This window comes from Lissotriton vulgaris, chromosome 4_1, assembly GCF_964263255.1.
Source record: "Lissotriton vulgaris chromosome 4_1, aLisVul1.2, whole genome shotgun sequence".
Taxonomy (NCBI): domain Eukaryota; kingdom Metazoa; phylum Chordata; class Amphibia; order Caudata; family Salamandridae; genus Lissotriton; species Lissotriton vulgaris.
In genome coordinates this window covers 542,731,745-542,749,908 of record NC_141691.1, presented here as the reverse complement: position 1 = coordinate 542,749,908, position 18,164 = coordinate 542,731,745, and positions in this window count along the sequence as shown.

Here is an 18,164-nt window from a genome sequence, read left to right as displayed (position 1 = left end):
ATAGTCCATCTCCTCATATTGATACAGCTTCTCTCATCTTTGGTTTGTCATCAGTACACCCTTTGGCTACATCAGCACAGATGTGGGTTTCAAGTGATACATAATACAGAGGTAATCACACATCAATACACAGTTAAAACAGATACATCTCAGCAATTCATCCCAGGAATCAGGCTGTCTGGAATCTCATCCCTTTATAAAAACATTAGCAACTAGGTTACTTTGTTATAAGTCTTATGCTCATCATTGTTCATCTGTGACTTTTTCAAATATGTCTGGAGAGGACCCTAAATGTCATGTGGGTGGAGTCTTCCTGGGAGAATAGTGGCATGCTGTCATTCCAGTAGACTAGGTCACAGAGCCAGTCTTGTTTCATAGATATAGGACCCCTTCCACACCTCATGGTGACGCTGAATTTGACTAACAAAACTGGGATCAGTAAGTATCTTCTATTGGCCAGGGAAAATGCTTTAAAATGCCTCATTATCAGTGGTCAAAATGGACAGGATCCGAGGGGTACGACATGCCCGAACTTTTTTATTTTAATAAAAACAGGTCCCCTGCTTTTTGTGAAAAGAATACCATCCTGGGACGTTTAATTCCGACAGTTGAAATGCTTCCGCTGAACAGCCACAGTCAAATTACCCCCACCGCCCCACCGCTGTTACCTGCACGGACTGCGGCTGCAGTTGAAGCGTAATTCTGGAGTCTCTTGTGCTGTGAAAATGAGGGAGGGGAAGACAGCTAAAAAAACCTTCTTGCCAGGATGCCTCCTGGCATGAAAGAAATGAAAATGTGCACAACTGGTCAATCTGCAGTTGTAAAGGGTGCCTGGAAGGGGTATTGGCTTTAATGAACAGAATCACCTGAAACTTCCTGATGACACAGATTTTTCTCTTTTTGAGTGGTATTGCAAGGGAGTTACTCAGCTCACTCAGCCTGCCCCCACTGCATACAGCATCACAGTTCAAATTCTTCATGTAATGCCGTTGGACTACTGCCAATTATGGCTGTTAGTGACGAGGGGGGATTTGGGAGACTGGTCATGTCGGAAATTATGTCAAAAATCTTTTGCTAGTTTGATACTATCTTGGGGCACGCCTCTGAAAGGTGCCTTTGGTGCGGGCAAAGAGAACATCTTGGGTCTTTCTCATTGCCCAAAAAAATCTTAATTTTAACATGGTGTAGTATGTACATTGCAAGTATTTATAATGTAGCAAGCTATGCCTACTGTTGAGAGAGACCTGTATAATTTGTGCACAGCAGTATGTCCATTGCTTGTCCGTCAACAGGGTAGCTAAAGCGGTGTCCCATTTTTCTTTGGCTCCAGTAAATGTTTCCTTATTTGATGTATTCATCAAAATGCAGAGTCCGAATATGATCTGCCTCGATGTATTAATTTTGATAGCCTGAAATAGTGCCTTCATGCTTCCGAATGTGAGGGGTAGTTTTGATAGATTTGTTGTACAGCATGGTGTATAGTAATATGTCCAAAAGACAGGCATTACTCTGAGAAGAGCTCAAGTGTAAGGACACATTTCTATACTGCGCTCCCATGGTCTCCAGTACCACCGTCTCCAATTTTTGACCAACCTTTGGTTCTGCTGTGACTTTCATTTTAGGGTAGTTACAGAGAGACACTTCTTGTGAATACATATCCAATGGCAGGATTTTCTGCAAGGTGGTTCATTTGTGTATGTGGTTTCATTCCTGGATCACCTAACATAATATTGAGTAATCCTGGCTCAGTTATGTAAAGGGAAAGTTCAAAGAAATAGGCCTTGGGCATTATTATGACAATCCGGACAGCATAGACACAAAGGCGAAACAAACCATTAAAAATGCATTTCGCAATGAGCATGATAAACCCAGGAGGATAGTTGGGCTGCCACCATACATTAACCAGCCCTTTTTGCATCCCCAATTTTACCTGTCCTTCACCACTTACACACATTTTAGATTATTCTTGACTAGATTTTGGCTCTGTACTTTACACTTTTTAATGGCCTTCCCTAAACGGGCCGGTTGGTGCAATAACCTCTCTCCATGTCCGTGCGACAATTCAACAAAACAAAGCACCTTGCACCTTATTCTATTCTGTGCACTTTATAGGGATCCAAGAGCCCGGTTCGTTATTCCTTTTTTTTAAAAAAGCTCGCCCTTGTAACTACCATGAGGGTTTTAATCTTTTATTATCCTTCTCGAATGAAGCAATTTGTACTGTAGTCCTACATTTTATCAGGAATGCTTTCATAATAAGGAAACGGTATGAATCATAAACAAAACGGACATCTCCCATTTATATTTGTAGAATTTTAGAGTTCTGTATTCTAATAATTTTATGAGAAATTGTGGTTCATTTGAGTCCAATAACATTTTATTGCATTAACTAGACATTAAGTATTTATATATATTGTGTACAAATGTCCTACTTCTATGGTTTATTTAAACCGAATAAAGTTATTTGACTGACTGAGTAATCCTGAGAAACTCAGTTCTGCATCTATAGCCAGGTGAGGTACCTATAGTTGAGGTGTGTACCATTACTAAGCAAAATGTGCTTTTGCCACCCACAAATTTTGCTCCATGTTGGTTATTGAAAATTCACCTTTGTCACATAGTACTGTCATTACTTCACAACTCGCACATGGTTGTTTCCCTGCCCAGACTAGTTTGATCAGTATAGTTCACAGTGGTTTAAAGAAATACCTGGGTAGTGATATGAGAATGTTTACAAAGAGATATAGTAATTTGAGGAGGATAATTTTAATAAGTGCAACACTCCCAGCCAATGACAGTAGAAGGTTTATCCAGCAATCATTTGTCAACTGAAGCTTCAGTGTAACAGACCATATTTATCCCTTAACACCATATCAAAGACACAATTTGTTTAAATCATTAAATATGATACGGAGTTATTTTGCCACCTCAGGAGACATTAGAGTTCTGGTCTAGCATTTCCTTCAGTCATTGCGAACATTGCAGGTTAGATATAATTAATTGTAAGCCAAGAGAGATCATCAAATTGCTGAACTGGTCTTTCAATGGGATTTAAAATATGTATGTGGTGTCTCACAAAGAACAAAATATTGTTTGCATATTTAGAAATTATAAATAATTTACCTCTCAAGTATAGTCCCCTCTGAGAATGATGTTCCCTGAGGGCAGAGGCAAAGTGCTCAAATACAAGTGTAAATAGTGACAGGGACAGTGGGCATCCCTGCTTGCAGCCTGATGTAATGGAATGGTACAGACTTATCTTTTTACTTGGAGTCGTTTAGGAGGGGCAGACTACAGAATCATAATACACTTTATTATTACCTCCTGCATTCTCAATCTGCAGAAGGTTGTGAACCTTAAGGGCAACTTCAGAGAATCAAATGCTTTTTCAGCATCTAGAAAAGCTCAATGTACCAGGCATTTATAACCATAAAACAGTCCGACAACTGTGCCGAAACCCCCTCACTTCCCTCTCTCCAATTGCCACCACAATGGCTTCCATAGATGTAACAAAATCTTTTCACTGATTTTCCTCTTCAGCTTCCAGTATGGCACGTGTTGGGACTGAAGGTCAGAGGTTGGGACATCCCCCTTATGTTTTCCACTCCTTCCCTGTACCAGGATGCTAGCATGTGTGTCTGGGGATTGCAACAAATTCTGTATCATTGCGGTCCATGCCATCAAAACCTCTTGTCCATTTTCATCTCTCCTTGTCTTTTTCAAGGGAGCCTCTTCTGCACCTGCCTACTGTATCATATTCGGCTGCCAGCTCTTTTGCTACATTAGGCATAGTAGGGCATTACGCCTACTGAGCGTCTTTTTCGGGTTCTCTGAGAGGTGCCCCAATAAACATTGATCAGCTGCACATGGAATATCCCAGCTCATCACTCTCTTTATGTAGGTTAAAACCTGGCCCCCAAAAGGAGACCAGGGTAGAGGCACGTTAAACCTTTTGTAAAAAATCTGCCCCCTCCCCCCCATCTCACACTTAGGGAACCCCTGTCCCCTCGAGGAGTAGATAGAGTGTAACTTTTTGGGGGATAAGTATGTCATGTGGAATATATTATATTGGATTTGCTTGAACAGTGCACTTCCTGCTACCTTGCAAACTTATGCATGAGTTTTTTAACAGTCGTTCAGGGTGAGGGGTTCCTCAGTGAATTGCTGCCACTTTTCCTATATTCATAGCAGCAGTAGCTGTCTGTTAGCGCATAGAGCTCAATATAAATATGTGGCGAGCCTACGACCCCCCCCCCCCGCCATGGACATGAGCGTTTCCAGGGTTTGCGAGGGTTCGAGTGCCTTCGGAAATGTGGGCCATATTTGCCAAGCCCTTGCTGCTATCTTAGCGTACTGATGGAACTGTCCTTGGCCTGAATTAAATATGCTTATGGAACCTTGGAGGGAGACAAAGCCCCCCTTGGGATATAAATCAGACAACATAAGAAATCCTCCTTCCTGCCATTTAACAAAGGACATCATTCTAGTGTGCTCAAATAGATAAATCTGCAAACAAAACAGGTGATGGACCGAATGTGGATCAATGTCACACATTCATCCCAGTCAAAAGATCTGGGCCCAAATCCATCGTTTTTTTGCACTCCACACCACCCTGGGTTAGACAATGGCGATATGCAAATCAGCTCTGACCCTGTGCCCCATGGGAACAGTCTAGTCCGAACTACAAAAGCCATGTCCTTCCCAGAACGGAATCAAGCATCCGAGGACCGGACCGGTTTCGAGGTAACACCTCTCATCAGCCCGGCTAGCTTGACTCCAGTGGTGTGGAGTGCCTGGGACCCACGTCTGAGCATCCCCAGCGCACTTAAGGCGGCATTTTGTAGTTCCCTGGGATGAATGTGTGACATTGATCCACATTCGGTCCATCACCTGTTTTGTTTGCAAATACTGCCATAAGTGCGCTGGGGATGCTCAGACGTGGGTCCCAGGCACTCCACACCACTGGAGTCAAGCTAGCCGGGCTGATGAGAGGTGTTACCTCGAAACCGGTCTGGTCCTCGGATGCTTGATTCCGTTCTGGGAAGGACATGGCTTTTGTAGTTCGGACTAGACTGTTCCCATGGGGCACAGGGTCAGAGCTGATTTGCATATCGCCATTGTCTAACCCAGGGTGGTGTGGAGTGCAAATAAACGATGGATTTGGGCCCAGATCTTTTGACTGGGATGAATGTGTGACATTGATCCACATTCGGTCCATCACCTGTTTTGTTTGCAAATAGATAAATCAGCAGCCATAGGTAGAGATCAGGGGAATTCAGTGCTCTCTTTAGTACCTGCTTCACCGCCCTCTGCCACATCCTTCCCATCAGACGTATTAAGTGTGAACGTTTTCATGGCAGACCCCCTCTGCTCATCAGGAGAACCTCAAGCGGGTAATCCCCACGAGTGCCCACCAAGTTGGTTTTTTCCCAATTCATTTCCCCGTCCAGCCAAAGAACTGCATGCTGCAACAGCGCCACAAAGTAATACAGTAAAAGATCCGGGACCTCCCATTCTCTCCTAAGGGTAGAGAGCCCAACTCTGCAATGCCTGCCCTGCCACAGGATTTCCAGTAACAACGTATGGAGCTCCCTGAACACTCCTGGGTAGTTTGTAAAACTCATTCTGCTTAATATACAGGCAGCGAGGCATGACCACCATCTTTATAAGAGCTATTTTTCCCATATGGAAAAGGTGTAGTGTTTTCCAAATTCAGATAGAGAGTCGCAAAGTATCCAGTACTCCTCCCATGTTGCCCCATTTTGTGGTTATAGGACTGGGTCTGGTCATGTGTATTAGAAAAACAGAAATATTTTCCCTATCAGTTGTTTAGGGTAACCCCGAGTGTGGGAGATAGGTACTTGGCTGACCTACAAGCTGCCCCAATGGAAACAGGACCGACTAATTCGGATTGAGCCTTAACCCTGACATTTCCCAAAATTTGGTCATCACATTTAATAAAATCTGAACTGAGATATACAGCTGGCGCAGATACAACATGGCATCATCAAAATACAAGGAAATTATATGCTCCATTTTCTCTACTGGAATCCCCCACCCACTCGGTGCATTCTGGGATCTACATGCCAAAGTTTCCATTACCATGGCAAAAATCAAAGGAGACAGGGGGCAACCCTGCTGTGTACCACGCTGCAAGAAGATCTCTGCAGACACATTTCGTCTTGTGTGTACCCACGCCTTAGGATTTGTGTAGATTACTTGAATCAATCGAATAAAGCAGAGTCCGTTCCCTATTTTTGCCATCACCAGCCAGATGCAGTCCAATGTCACTGAACCAATTGCCTGTTCAATATCTAAAAAAGTAAGTGCATAGGGATCACACATCAAACTTGGTGAATGCAGGACGTTTGCCAGGCGACACAAGTTACGTGGAGTATTTCTAAGTGAGATCAAACCGGATTGATCATCGTGGATCAGCTGAGGCAAATAGGGGAGCAGGAGCTGTACCAGTAGATGACTCAGGATTCTAAGATTGACATTTAACATGGAGATTGGTCGGTAGAACCCCGTTCCCAAGGGATTCTTACCTGGCTTCGGGATCACTGTTATTAAAAGCTTCCCTCATCAATTGCAGAAGCTCTCCTTTAGCGAGGGCCTCAACATACACTGCGAGTAATCTATCTAGCAGGCTCGAAGGGAAACATTTATAAAATTCTGCTGGTAGTCGGTTGCTTCCTGGCAATTTTGAAGGTTTCAAAAATGTAATGGTTTCTAGCATTTCCTGCCTGGAGACCAGAGCTTCTATCGATTCCCTTTCCTCAGGAGTCAAGCACTGCAGTGTGAGCACGTCTAAATATTCAGACAGTTCCAGTGGCTGCACCACATACTGGGGTGTCTTATACACATAGTGAAAATGTGCTGCAAAGGCAGTGTTAATGGCCTTTTCAGTATAACGTTCACTAGCCATCATGTCCCTAATGGTTAATATAGGACATGGCACGGCTTCATCTTGAGTAAATGTGCCAGCATCTTCCCTGCCTTGTCTCCCTCGAGATACCATTGTCTCCTCGCTGTATTTCTATTGTACTTCTCCAGTTGATCCCAGAGCCCACACATCTTCTGTATTTACTATTCAAGTCTTAATGCGCAACGGAGTTCGAAGGCAGTATATTCCCCAATCGTTCAGGTTCCTGCTCCTGTCAGACAATGTCAGTCTCTAATGTATGTCGCACCCCTGCCCCTTGTATCACCCCCTTCATGGCATCCCACTCCACTGCTCTTTCCCCCACTGATTCCCAATTTTCCTCAACATACTGGGTCAGTACACTTGACAGCGTATCTCTGAAAACCGAAAACAGTGGTGGTTGTCTATCTAAAGAGGAAGCAAGCACAAGCTGTGCATGATCCGATATATACCTGGCTAGATATTGTACGTCCACCCCTCTAAGTGCCACAGGTACCAGTACACAAAAGTAGCCAAGTTGACTGAGTGGCAGGGGTGTACCAGAAATATGTTCGAGTTGTGGGGTGGTGTTGGTGCCAGAAGTCAACTATCTAAAGACTTTTTTGTGCAGTGCGCGCAACAAAATTCGTTTTTATTTATTTAAATGTTTACTTACCTCCGTACATCCGTATTCTGGCGTTTACTACCCCCCACCCTGCCACTCCCCTGTCCTGCTTCACCGCCCCACAGAATTACCTCCACGGGCTGTTACTGGCTGCTATATATAAAAGTTAGATGTGGCAGGATACTGCAGGATTATTGTGCCTGGCCGGGAGCTCCCCAGAGACCCGTCTAAGTGGCAATCTTGCCAGGCTCCCATTTTTGTGTGTCTTTATTTAAGATTGAAAGCACCCCATATGATGAGCAAAGGTGGACCTGTTTGCTTGGGTTCAGCAAAGCTATGATTATCGTAAAATGATTATCATTGTTCAACATAAGATGGTGGAAGCAACCCTTTCGCTTGGGCCTCCTCAAACATAATTAACTTATGAGGAACCAACATATCTTTACATTCCTTATAGAAGCCCACTGTGAATCCATCCCATCTCGGCAATAGCCAACAGAATCCCTGGCCATTAACTTTCTAGATATTGTCTATGGAAATAGGACTCATCTAACATGCCTCCAACCCTACAATATTGAGTTTCTCCATATCTCAATCGGTGAAGAATTAAATGAAATTATGTGTTGTGTTTTATTTTTCATCAGTTATATCCTCAATTTCTAGTATCTCTTCTGTCGGCCTTAGGCATTTAAACCTTCCTGGGTAGGGCATATCCAGGGCAGTCTCCTTTGCAATATTGCCTAGCTGATACATGTTTGTACAGAAATGTATTCTCATCATCTTTTGCCTCTCTGAATTCCAGAAATAATTCGGTTTTTTTATTGCTCGTGTGGTTGGAATGTGTGATCGTGTATTTTCTCTAAAATAAAAATGATTTTTTCTTTCCAGTCGTGCTAAGATAATGTGTGGTAATTTTAGGATTCCTCTGTGTTTAAAGTTATAAATGCCTATAATGCAGGCCTTGAATGCCTTTCACAGATTGCCAGGGCAGAACACACAGGTTATATTTATTTCAAAGTATTAAGGCATTGCTGGTCTTACTTCATCCCTAAATATGGTCTGTAATAACGTCTCTGATAAGAGTTGAGATCAAATATCCAATTGCCTTTTGCTTTGCCTTTGTGATGTATTTCTCTTTGTCTATGCTTAGAAGTTGGATGATGTGTATTTTGTGTTATGTGATGCACAAATCAAACATTAATATGCATTGCCACAACTATCCTACATAACTCCCCTACTTTCATCTTCCTCACAGTTACCTCAAAATTCAAGTGAAAATACCCTCTCAAACATCCTGAATCTCATTTTTATTTAGGAATTGCAGGTGAGGGTCATGTAAATGTGTTGATCTTCTATGTAGAGTGACCGAAAAAAGCAGAGAGGACAATTGTCTAGGAAGCGAGTTATACATTGGTGCCCTCATTTCCCTCTGGTCTCATTGTCAGAGTAACTTAGTTGTGACGTTATAAGTTACTGGATATATTGTGGTCCTTTAATGACCTAATATACAATTCCAAGCTGTACCCATTCAATACCCCCCACCAAAAAAAGTAAGTATGGACAATTAGGTCAATAGCACCAATGTGGGCGTTGTCCTTAACAGCATTCCATTGGAGTTGAGCATTCAGTCATTTTCATCGCTATCTGAGGATGGAGCTGGCCATTCAGTCTCAGTTGAATTAGTGTAATTTTTGAGGTTTTTCTGCACGGTGTGCTCTTCAAAACACGCTTTGACATTTCAATGGTTTGTGAACACATGTCTCTTCGGTTTATATAATGTCCTGAGCTTTGTGGGGTGTATCACTGTATATGGCGTAAGCATTTGTTTTACTTTCTTTTTACTTGAAATAAGACTTCCCTTGCCTCTTGCTCAGATACCAGGCAGTCTGGTAGGATGGAAATGGACGTGGCCTCATACGGTTAACTTTGCTTCTCGAGCGAAAGTCATAAAATATCATCACTTCTAATAGTTTAAAAGGCTCACAGCTGCTAAATGAGGCAGAGCACGGGCACAAGTATCTATGAAACGTATCTATGTGTTCATCCCACCACGCCTCTCTGCAACATTGATGCTTCCTGCTTGTTTTTAGGTCTCGCTGAAGCAATGCGTAAGCATTGTTTTCGGCGAGATTCTAGTAAGCTGCTTTCAAAAGTCGCATACAGTTCATGTGAGCCAGGCGCGTGCACAGGAATTCGCTCCCCCTACCCCTCCCACAACGCAAGACAAGAACATCAAAGCTACCACGGCCGCTTTGATTACATTTGCCAGCAGCCACTTCATGCGCTCCGCAGGTCATAAACAGGACCATCTGCTCATGAATAGGAATGCTGGCATGGTTGCCCATCCCCCCTCCCAGCGCTGCCTTTCCTCTGCTCAGCTTCAACCGGTGCCCGTGCTCCCCATCGTTCGCTCTACACACCGCACCCCTTTTCACTCCCTATGCAGCACAACTATCACTCAGTCACAACTGCATGACTGGACCCTTACTCAGCATTCCCACGGTGCCCCAGGTGTCTTTTTTTCCATACAAACTCGCCCCCCGTTTCGCTGCACTCTGTACCCTTTTTTTTTTACACTGCTCCACCTCAATATTCATACACCCTACTTATTTTAAATTACAGTGTTTCAATTGCAGGCAAATATTTTCGCCCCTTTTGTTTCCCCACATTCATGGAGAGCTATTTCTGTTTCTAAAATATCCTTTATCAGCCTTTGAGGCCTGTCTAATGAATTCTGTGTAAAGGTATTCGGTTTCCAGCTAGAATGTATACTGCTAAGAGCATGGATCAGTAGGATGTTTACAGTGCTCCTTGATTTTCAGTTCTACAAAAGTCAAGTATAAACCCTTCTCGTCCTCCACAAGCGAGTGTATAGTTAGAGTATAGTGATAGGCGCAATGTATATGTATTTGTGTAAGATTTCTGTTTCCTTGTGTTTACCTTTCAGAAATTCACAAGCACCTTTCACACCATACATTGTTGCTCACCCTCACACACCCTCACACACCCTCTCACCCTAACACACCCTCACACACCCTCACCCCCTCATTACCCTCACACACCCTCACCTTCACACACCTTCACCCACCCTCACCTTCACACACCCTCACCTTCACACACCCTCACCCTCGTCACCCTCACCCCCTTCACCCTCACAACCCCACACCCCAACCCTCTCACCCTCACACACACCCTCACCCTCACACCGTCACCGTCACACATCCTCACACATCCTCACCCTCACACACCCTCACACACCCTCACCTTCAGACATCCCCACCCTTGTCACCCTCACCCCCGTCACTCTCACACACCCTCACCCTCACCCCCCTCACAACCCCAAACCCTCACCCTCACACACCACCATACCCCCACACCCCCTCACACACCCCTCACCCTCAAATCCCCTAACCCCCCTCACACACCCTCTCAACCTCACACACCCCCTCACACCGTCACCCTCACCCTCACACCCTCTCACACATCCTCTCACCCTCATCACCCTCACCCTCCCTCACCTTCACCCTCCCTCACCTTCACACACCCTCACCTTCACACACCCTCACCTTCACACACCCCATCACCCTCACACACCCCATCACCCCCACACACCCCATCACCCCCACACACCCCATCACCCCCACACACCCTCACCCACACACCCTTACCCACACACCCTTACCCACACACCCTTACCCACACACCCTCACCCACACACCCTCACCCACACACCTTCACACACCCTCACCTTCACACATCCTCACCCTCATCCCCCTCACCCTCACACACCCTCACCCTCACACCCCCATCACCCTCACACACCCTCACCCTCACCCCCTCACAACCCCAAACCCTCACCCCCTCACACCACCATACCCTCACACCACCTCACCCTCACACACCCCTCACCCTCAAATCCCCTCACCCTCAAATCCCCTCACCCTCACCCCCTCACACACCCTCACCTCACACCCCGTCCCCCTCACACCCCGTCACCCTCACACCCCGTCACCCTCACACCCCGTCACCCTCACACCCCGTCACCCTCACACACCCTCACCTTCACACATCCTCCCCCGTCACCCTCACCCCCATCACCCTCACCCCCGTCACCCTCGTCACCGTCACCCTCGTCACCGTCACCCTCGTCACCCTCACCCCCGTCACCCTCACCCCCGTCACCCTCACCCCCCTCACACACCCTATACCACAGCTTTCCAAACTGTGTGGCGCGACACATTACTGTGTCGCACCCCAGCCATAGGTGTGTCGGGGGAAATGACTTCTGCCGGCAATCGGCAGAGTCGAGCTGCAGGGGCTCTTAGAAGGGGAGAAGCAACAACAAAGCCTCATTCACATGCACAAGGTCTTTAACGACCTGTGAAGTGCTCGGATGCGGCTGTGAGCGGGCCCGGGCTGCCCCACACAGTAGGGGGGGTAGGGGGGGGGAATGCCCGGGTTTCACAACAGCATCAATCTTACACTTACTAAGTGCGAGCCTGCCTCACCTTTCCTCCACACAACAGTAATTTATTTACAGATCAACTAAAATGGGTGAATGGAGATTCATGCTTCTAAGGGACATACTTTGATGATCCTCTGTTCACAGTAAGTAACGCCAGCAATCCTTTGACTGACTAGATTTTAGTGAGCCAGTGCAAGCTGTTAAACGTATTTAGTTTGTGTTACTGTATTTTACATCACCATATTTCTCGTCTCAATTGTATGAGATAATGCAGTTGTTGTGGAGTAGCGTAATCAAATAGCGCCACCTTCTGGAGGGTTGCAACTGATGTTTAGTTTTATCAAAGTATAATGAAATGACTACGTTTCTCATCAACCTTTCGTGAAAATGTTGAGATGACATGAGATGCGGTGCAGTATTTCCATTGTATCTACAGGCCTGGGTGGGCAAACACCAGCATAAGCAGCACTGGGTAGAGTATTCAGAACGGGGTTCTTGTTTTTCAATGGGGCCAAATGTTGCATTTTATAATACAACGCTTGAGTTTCCTGCTGGTTTTGAAGGAGCACTTATGGAATAATAAAAATAAAGTACTGCTGGTGTGCCGAGGCTGCCCTCCCCATGGGCTGTTGGAGGTGTTGATGCCCCAATCTAAGACAGTCTAATAGCTGGAAAGGAGGATTCTCTCATAAATTATCATCCAAGATCAGTAAAATCATGTGCACAGCTAGGCTTTTTCGGTCCTCTATTTTGTAGGTTTGTTCAAATATTAATACAGAAAGGAAAAAGTAAGTTAAAATCGGATATCAAGCCATTAATAGAATACAATGTGCCTTTAAGAATTATATAAAGAGAAATCAAAATAATTTTAGCACGCCCTAATATAAAAGATCATATGGAAACTCTTCTTATCAAAAATAAAAGAGAATGAGAAACTAGAGCGAGTGAGTTCATTCGTCTCCAAAATAAAAAACACTTAAATAAAGTACAATTTTGCAACGAAAAAACTCTAAAATAAAGGTAAGGATAATGTCTGACTAGCCCATAGCATCTTATAAACAACATATAGCTAATGAAAATGAAGTAAAGGGATCTCTACTGAAATAGAAAGCATAATAAACGGACTCCTCCCAAACGGCACATCTTTTACAATGTTCTGCAAACTGAAAGCACACATTTCATGGCGTGGTATTGCATATAGAGGCAACACTAGAAAGTTACATGCACAGCACCAATCGTATTGTTAATTTCAAAACAGTACGTGCTTGCAGGTTATTTTCACTGCCTGTAAATTACAGTTTGTAGCTGTTAGAACTGGCTATTTCTGGTAGGCTAAGGCTGACGCCAAAGCCAGGCAGAAACCACCAATCTAGTCAGGGCAAGGAAGTCACACGCCAAGATAACCCCTGCTCAGCCCCTTGGTAGCTTGGCACGAGCAGTCTAGGCTAAACTCGGAGGCAATGTGTAAAGCATTTGCGTCAGCGCACAATAGCAACAACATACTAGGTACACCACAAAAGAGACTCCACACAAGGTTATTATAAAAATAACTTTTGTATTGTAAAAACACATATCAGATAAACATCACACATGTACATTGTGCCCATTGGCACGGCAACATTCATAAGGGATTATTTACAAGACAGGGCCACATAGGCCACTGTCATAATCAGCACCTTTAGAAATAGCACTTAGAAATTAGAATAAGTATATAAAATCACTGTAGCACAAAGTAACAGTTATGAATCACATCAAGTAACTACTGGGAACAGGTAAGTACACACTGCGCAACCCTAAACACCTTAGGAGCATGTCACGCAGGTCCCCAGGACCTCACTAGGACCACCTGTACTAGAAAGAACAACCACTTAAGGATAAAATCCACTTAGGGGTATAAATCAGAACACATTACCCCTGATGCATGAATATACATTCAGAGGAGTGGTAAAGAAAGAAAACACATGATGTATAGACCTTCACATTCAGCGGTGTTAAGGACAGAGCACATGATGCAATCAAAATACATTCAGGGGTGCAGCGCAAGAAGACACATGATGACTCAACATTCAGAGGTGCAGCGCATGAAAGGAAAGACACATAATGCATAAAACATTCAGAGGTGTCAAGAGTAATACCATAGCGCAAATATCACATGAGGCCTAAAAACCTTCAGAGGTGCAGGAATAACACATGATGCAAGAGATCACATTCAGAGGTGCAATAACCATCTGATTGCGCACAAACTCACATAAGCCACCACCTGTGGCAGTCCCTAGGCCAAGGGCCTTGTTGGGGCTCCGACGCCCTGAGTCTCAATGTCAGGGTGCCAGTCTCAAAGTACAAAAAGCCTAAACGTGGCAGATGCCCACTAAGTGCTGGGCAACTGGGGAAGAACAAAACTGCGCCAGGGCCCTTACTGGCCCTTAGGCGCCAACTGCGCCACTGCTGGAGCCACACAGGCTCTGGGCATAGCACATGCCCCAGACGTTGGAGCCACAGAGGCTCTTAAAACAATGGTGCCCCCATGAGCCTCGCCGGACTCTGGACACGAGCTTCTCCCAGGCAGGAGGGGACGAGCACCGACAATATGCCCCGACGCCCCCACTTATCTAACATGGCCCCCACGAGCCTCAACAGGCTCTACACACCGTTGGGGCGGCCCGCTGCCATCCGGGGCCGCCCTGAAGCAGTGCCTCTAACCCGGCACCAACACGAAGCAATGCGGCCCTTCAAGAGCCCCTCGCGGGCTCTGTGCTCACGGTGGGGCGACCCACTGCCATTCGGGGCTGCCCTTCCTTGGTGCCTCGACCGGCACCACGAGAACCCATCTGCTCCCTCACGGAGCAGCAGCATCACGGAGCCCCCCCCAGCCCTCTTGACTCACCGGGCTGTTCTCGGCGGGGGCTCCTCTTCGCCCGGTCTCCCTCCCTGGGACCGGGTCTCGTCACCGGCAGCGGGCGGGGCTCTCCTTCGTTCGCGGTGGGGCAGGCACCGCCAATGTGCCTCGCGCCCCCGCCGCAAGTCTCCGCCTGCCGCTCCTCCTTCACTCGGGGCTCCCTCGGCACACGGGAGCCCCAGCAGCGGCCGCCATCTCTCGCGCCTTCTCCTTTCTTCCCTCTCAATCACGGGGGACCGGCGACATCCTCCCGTTCACTAGCAGGGCTCTCCCCAAGACACGGGAGCCCTGCTTACACCGGCGTCGCCATGCTCCTCGGCGCCTTCTTCCTCCTCTCGATGCAGGTCACGAGCGATGGGCCAATCCCATCGCGGCTCCTTCGGCGAGCCCCCAGTGACGCCAGAGCCTCTGCAGGCGTCTCCACCAACCGGAGCGCGACTCTCCGGGGCAGCAGCCAATCAGAGAGCGTCTCTCCTCGGGTCTCGGCCCCTTCGTGGTTTGTTTTCACCGCGGCAGATCGAGGTGGGCACTCGTAGATAATTAAATCAATGCAGGCAGGAATCCTCAGCGCATCCAGCGCTATAAACGAGCAGGAAAAGCGCTCCTAAGCGCTAGAAAGTCCAGAGAAGGCGCTCTCAAGCGCTTGGGGGAAATGAAGCGCTCCAAAGCACTAGACAGCAGGCAGAGCGCTCCCAGGCGCTCAGGGCGAAGCCCAGCGCCTCCAGGCGCTAGAAACTAACTCCAGCGCTCTCCACAGGAAAAGGCAGCTTCTCCATGCTGCCATGGTCCCAGAACTTCCCCAGGGGCAAAGCCAAGTCCCCCCTTCAGCCCAGGCAGGGCAGAAGGGTCCCCCAGGAGTCCAGGAATCCAGGCATCCAGGGGCTGGGCAGCGCCCACCCCTGGTAGATCCAAGTCAGCCACAAGAGCAAGAACAAGTTGGAAGGAGACACAGCCCCTTCTTATACACAGGAATGCCTTTGAAGTACTTCGTGCAAGGGGCCCCGAGTACTGGAATGTTTCTGGCTTTCGTCTTCCTGACAGCTTCAGGGCCAGAGGTGACAGTGGGCCGTCAGGATGGAGAGCCAGCAGGGTGGGCGACAGGCACGGCCCGGCACCACCAGACGCTCTTTCCTCCCATCCCTGACAGCAGAGGGGCCTTTCATCCACGGCTGACTCAGACCCCCTCCTCTGGGGCCTTGCAGACCCTGTCCTACTCAAACCGGACAGTCCATCCACCAGCAGATCCAGGCACTCCTGGGCAGACTCACCAGCCAATCACACGCCAGAACCAACTTACACAAATATACCAACTTCCAAAAGTAGTACTTCCAGACTAGGCACAGTCATGCCGCATACATCATTTTGCAGCATTCATTCTCACGAGTTTATACATACCAAACTCGACCCCTGCACTCCCCACACAACAGGAACTACCATGGGCATACATATTCCCAATTAATTCCTATGGGAGGGCAGGTCACTCACCCTTCATACAGAGAGCTCCAGCACTTTACACTGTACCACAGTGAAAAAGTGCGCAGAGGCCTAGAATCACCCACACCAGGTTCCATAAACAGGCAAGATAAAGCAAAAAAGTCTAGGGGTGAACCTCCCCAAAGGGCCGGGTCCAACACAGCCCCCTTCCAGCCAAAACGCAGGGTAGACCAATCACTCCACTGATGGGCTTCACTGCTTTGGGCGACAAAAACCACGGACACGGACCTGCCCGGCAGGGACAACCTCTGGTTTTTCGCCACTCTGAACCTACTGGGTTACCTCTAAACAATAACTCTCTGACACAACTAGGATACCCCACTGGTACTCCCTAGTCATCCACAGCCAAGACCATCCAAATCACAGGTCCTAACCAATCCACAGAGCGGGGGGGCAATAACCCCTGGCACACAATAGCCATTCTCCACTCTCTCTCTCAGTGTAGCTACAACTACCACCGATCCAACAACCTAGGGTCCACACCCCCAAGCTGACCAGAGGTCTCGGGCAAGAATGCCCCACCCTACCTCTACTTCTGGGTTTCCGCACCCTCACAGAGGAGCACTCCCCAGAACACAATTCTCCTACCAGCTCAGGACCTCACTCCATCACTGGTCTACCACCTGGAAACTATGCCACTTCTGAGGTACAAAGCACACAGCACAGTCCCTCTTCAAGCCGGTGGGGGGACACAGCACACAGCAAAGTCCCCTTTCCTCTACCTTAGTGTAAACAACAAACTGCAGGTGGGCCCCAGACCACACAGCTAGGGCAGCCCCCTCAGTCTCTTCAGCTGATCCACTTGGGCAGAGATTCCTCTTGACCTAGAAGTTTCCTAATCTCCCAACCTAAGATCTCAACCCTCAGGTTGCACCAGGGTCAGAAGTAAGGACACCGTCCCTCTGCACCCCCTTCCAGTTTCATGACTACAGGCCCAGTATGTCTCAGGCTAGACAGAGCACACGCCAGCGGCGTATCAGCGACACACTCTCCTCCAGTACTCCCTATCACAGGGTGATTCTCAGTATGCCCCAGGCTAGACAGAGCACACGCCAGCGGCGTATCAGTGACACTTTCCTCCAGTACTCCTCCCAGGTCAGGCCACAACCCCAACCCGGCTTTCCCCCCTCCTCGGGGAACGACCTCCAGAGGCCCCACAAATGGTCAAGCACTCTAGACGGTCAAATGCTCAGCGAGCCAGGACTTCTGCACCCTCCACTTATTTATTTATTTATTTTATAAACTTGTATGGCGCAACAGCTACCCAAAAAGGGTTTCCCGGCGCCTGATAACACAGCATCATAGATGGACGAGTATAGCTAGCGCATTCAGGTTACTGATCGAACAACCAGGTTTTTATCGCTTTACGGAAAATTGAGAGATTTCCCTCCTTTCTTATGTGAATTGGAAGGGAATTCCATATAGTGGGGCCCAGGTGGGAAAAGGATCTTCCTCCCATCCTGGAGAGCCTGACTCTAGGCACGCAGAACTTTTCAGCTGATAGGGACCGTAGGTTTATTGAAGGAACATAGGGGAGTGCCAGTGCCTGAAGATATTCCGGGGCAGTACCTGATTTAATTTTAAACATGTAGTCCAACGCCTTAAATCTGATACGACTTTCCACCTTCAACCAATGCAGTTCACGTAAGTAAGGAGACACACTAGAGTTTTTGGGGATGTGGCAGAGAAGTCTGTCAGCCGTGTTTTGAACTAGTTGTAGTCTTTTTATGACTGCTTTATTTGCCCCCAAATACAGGATGTTCCCGTAGTCAAGCCGGGA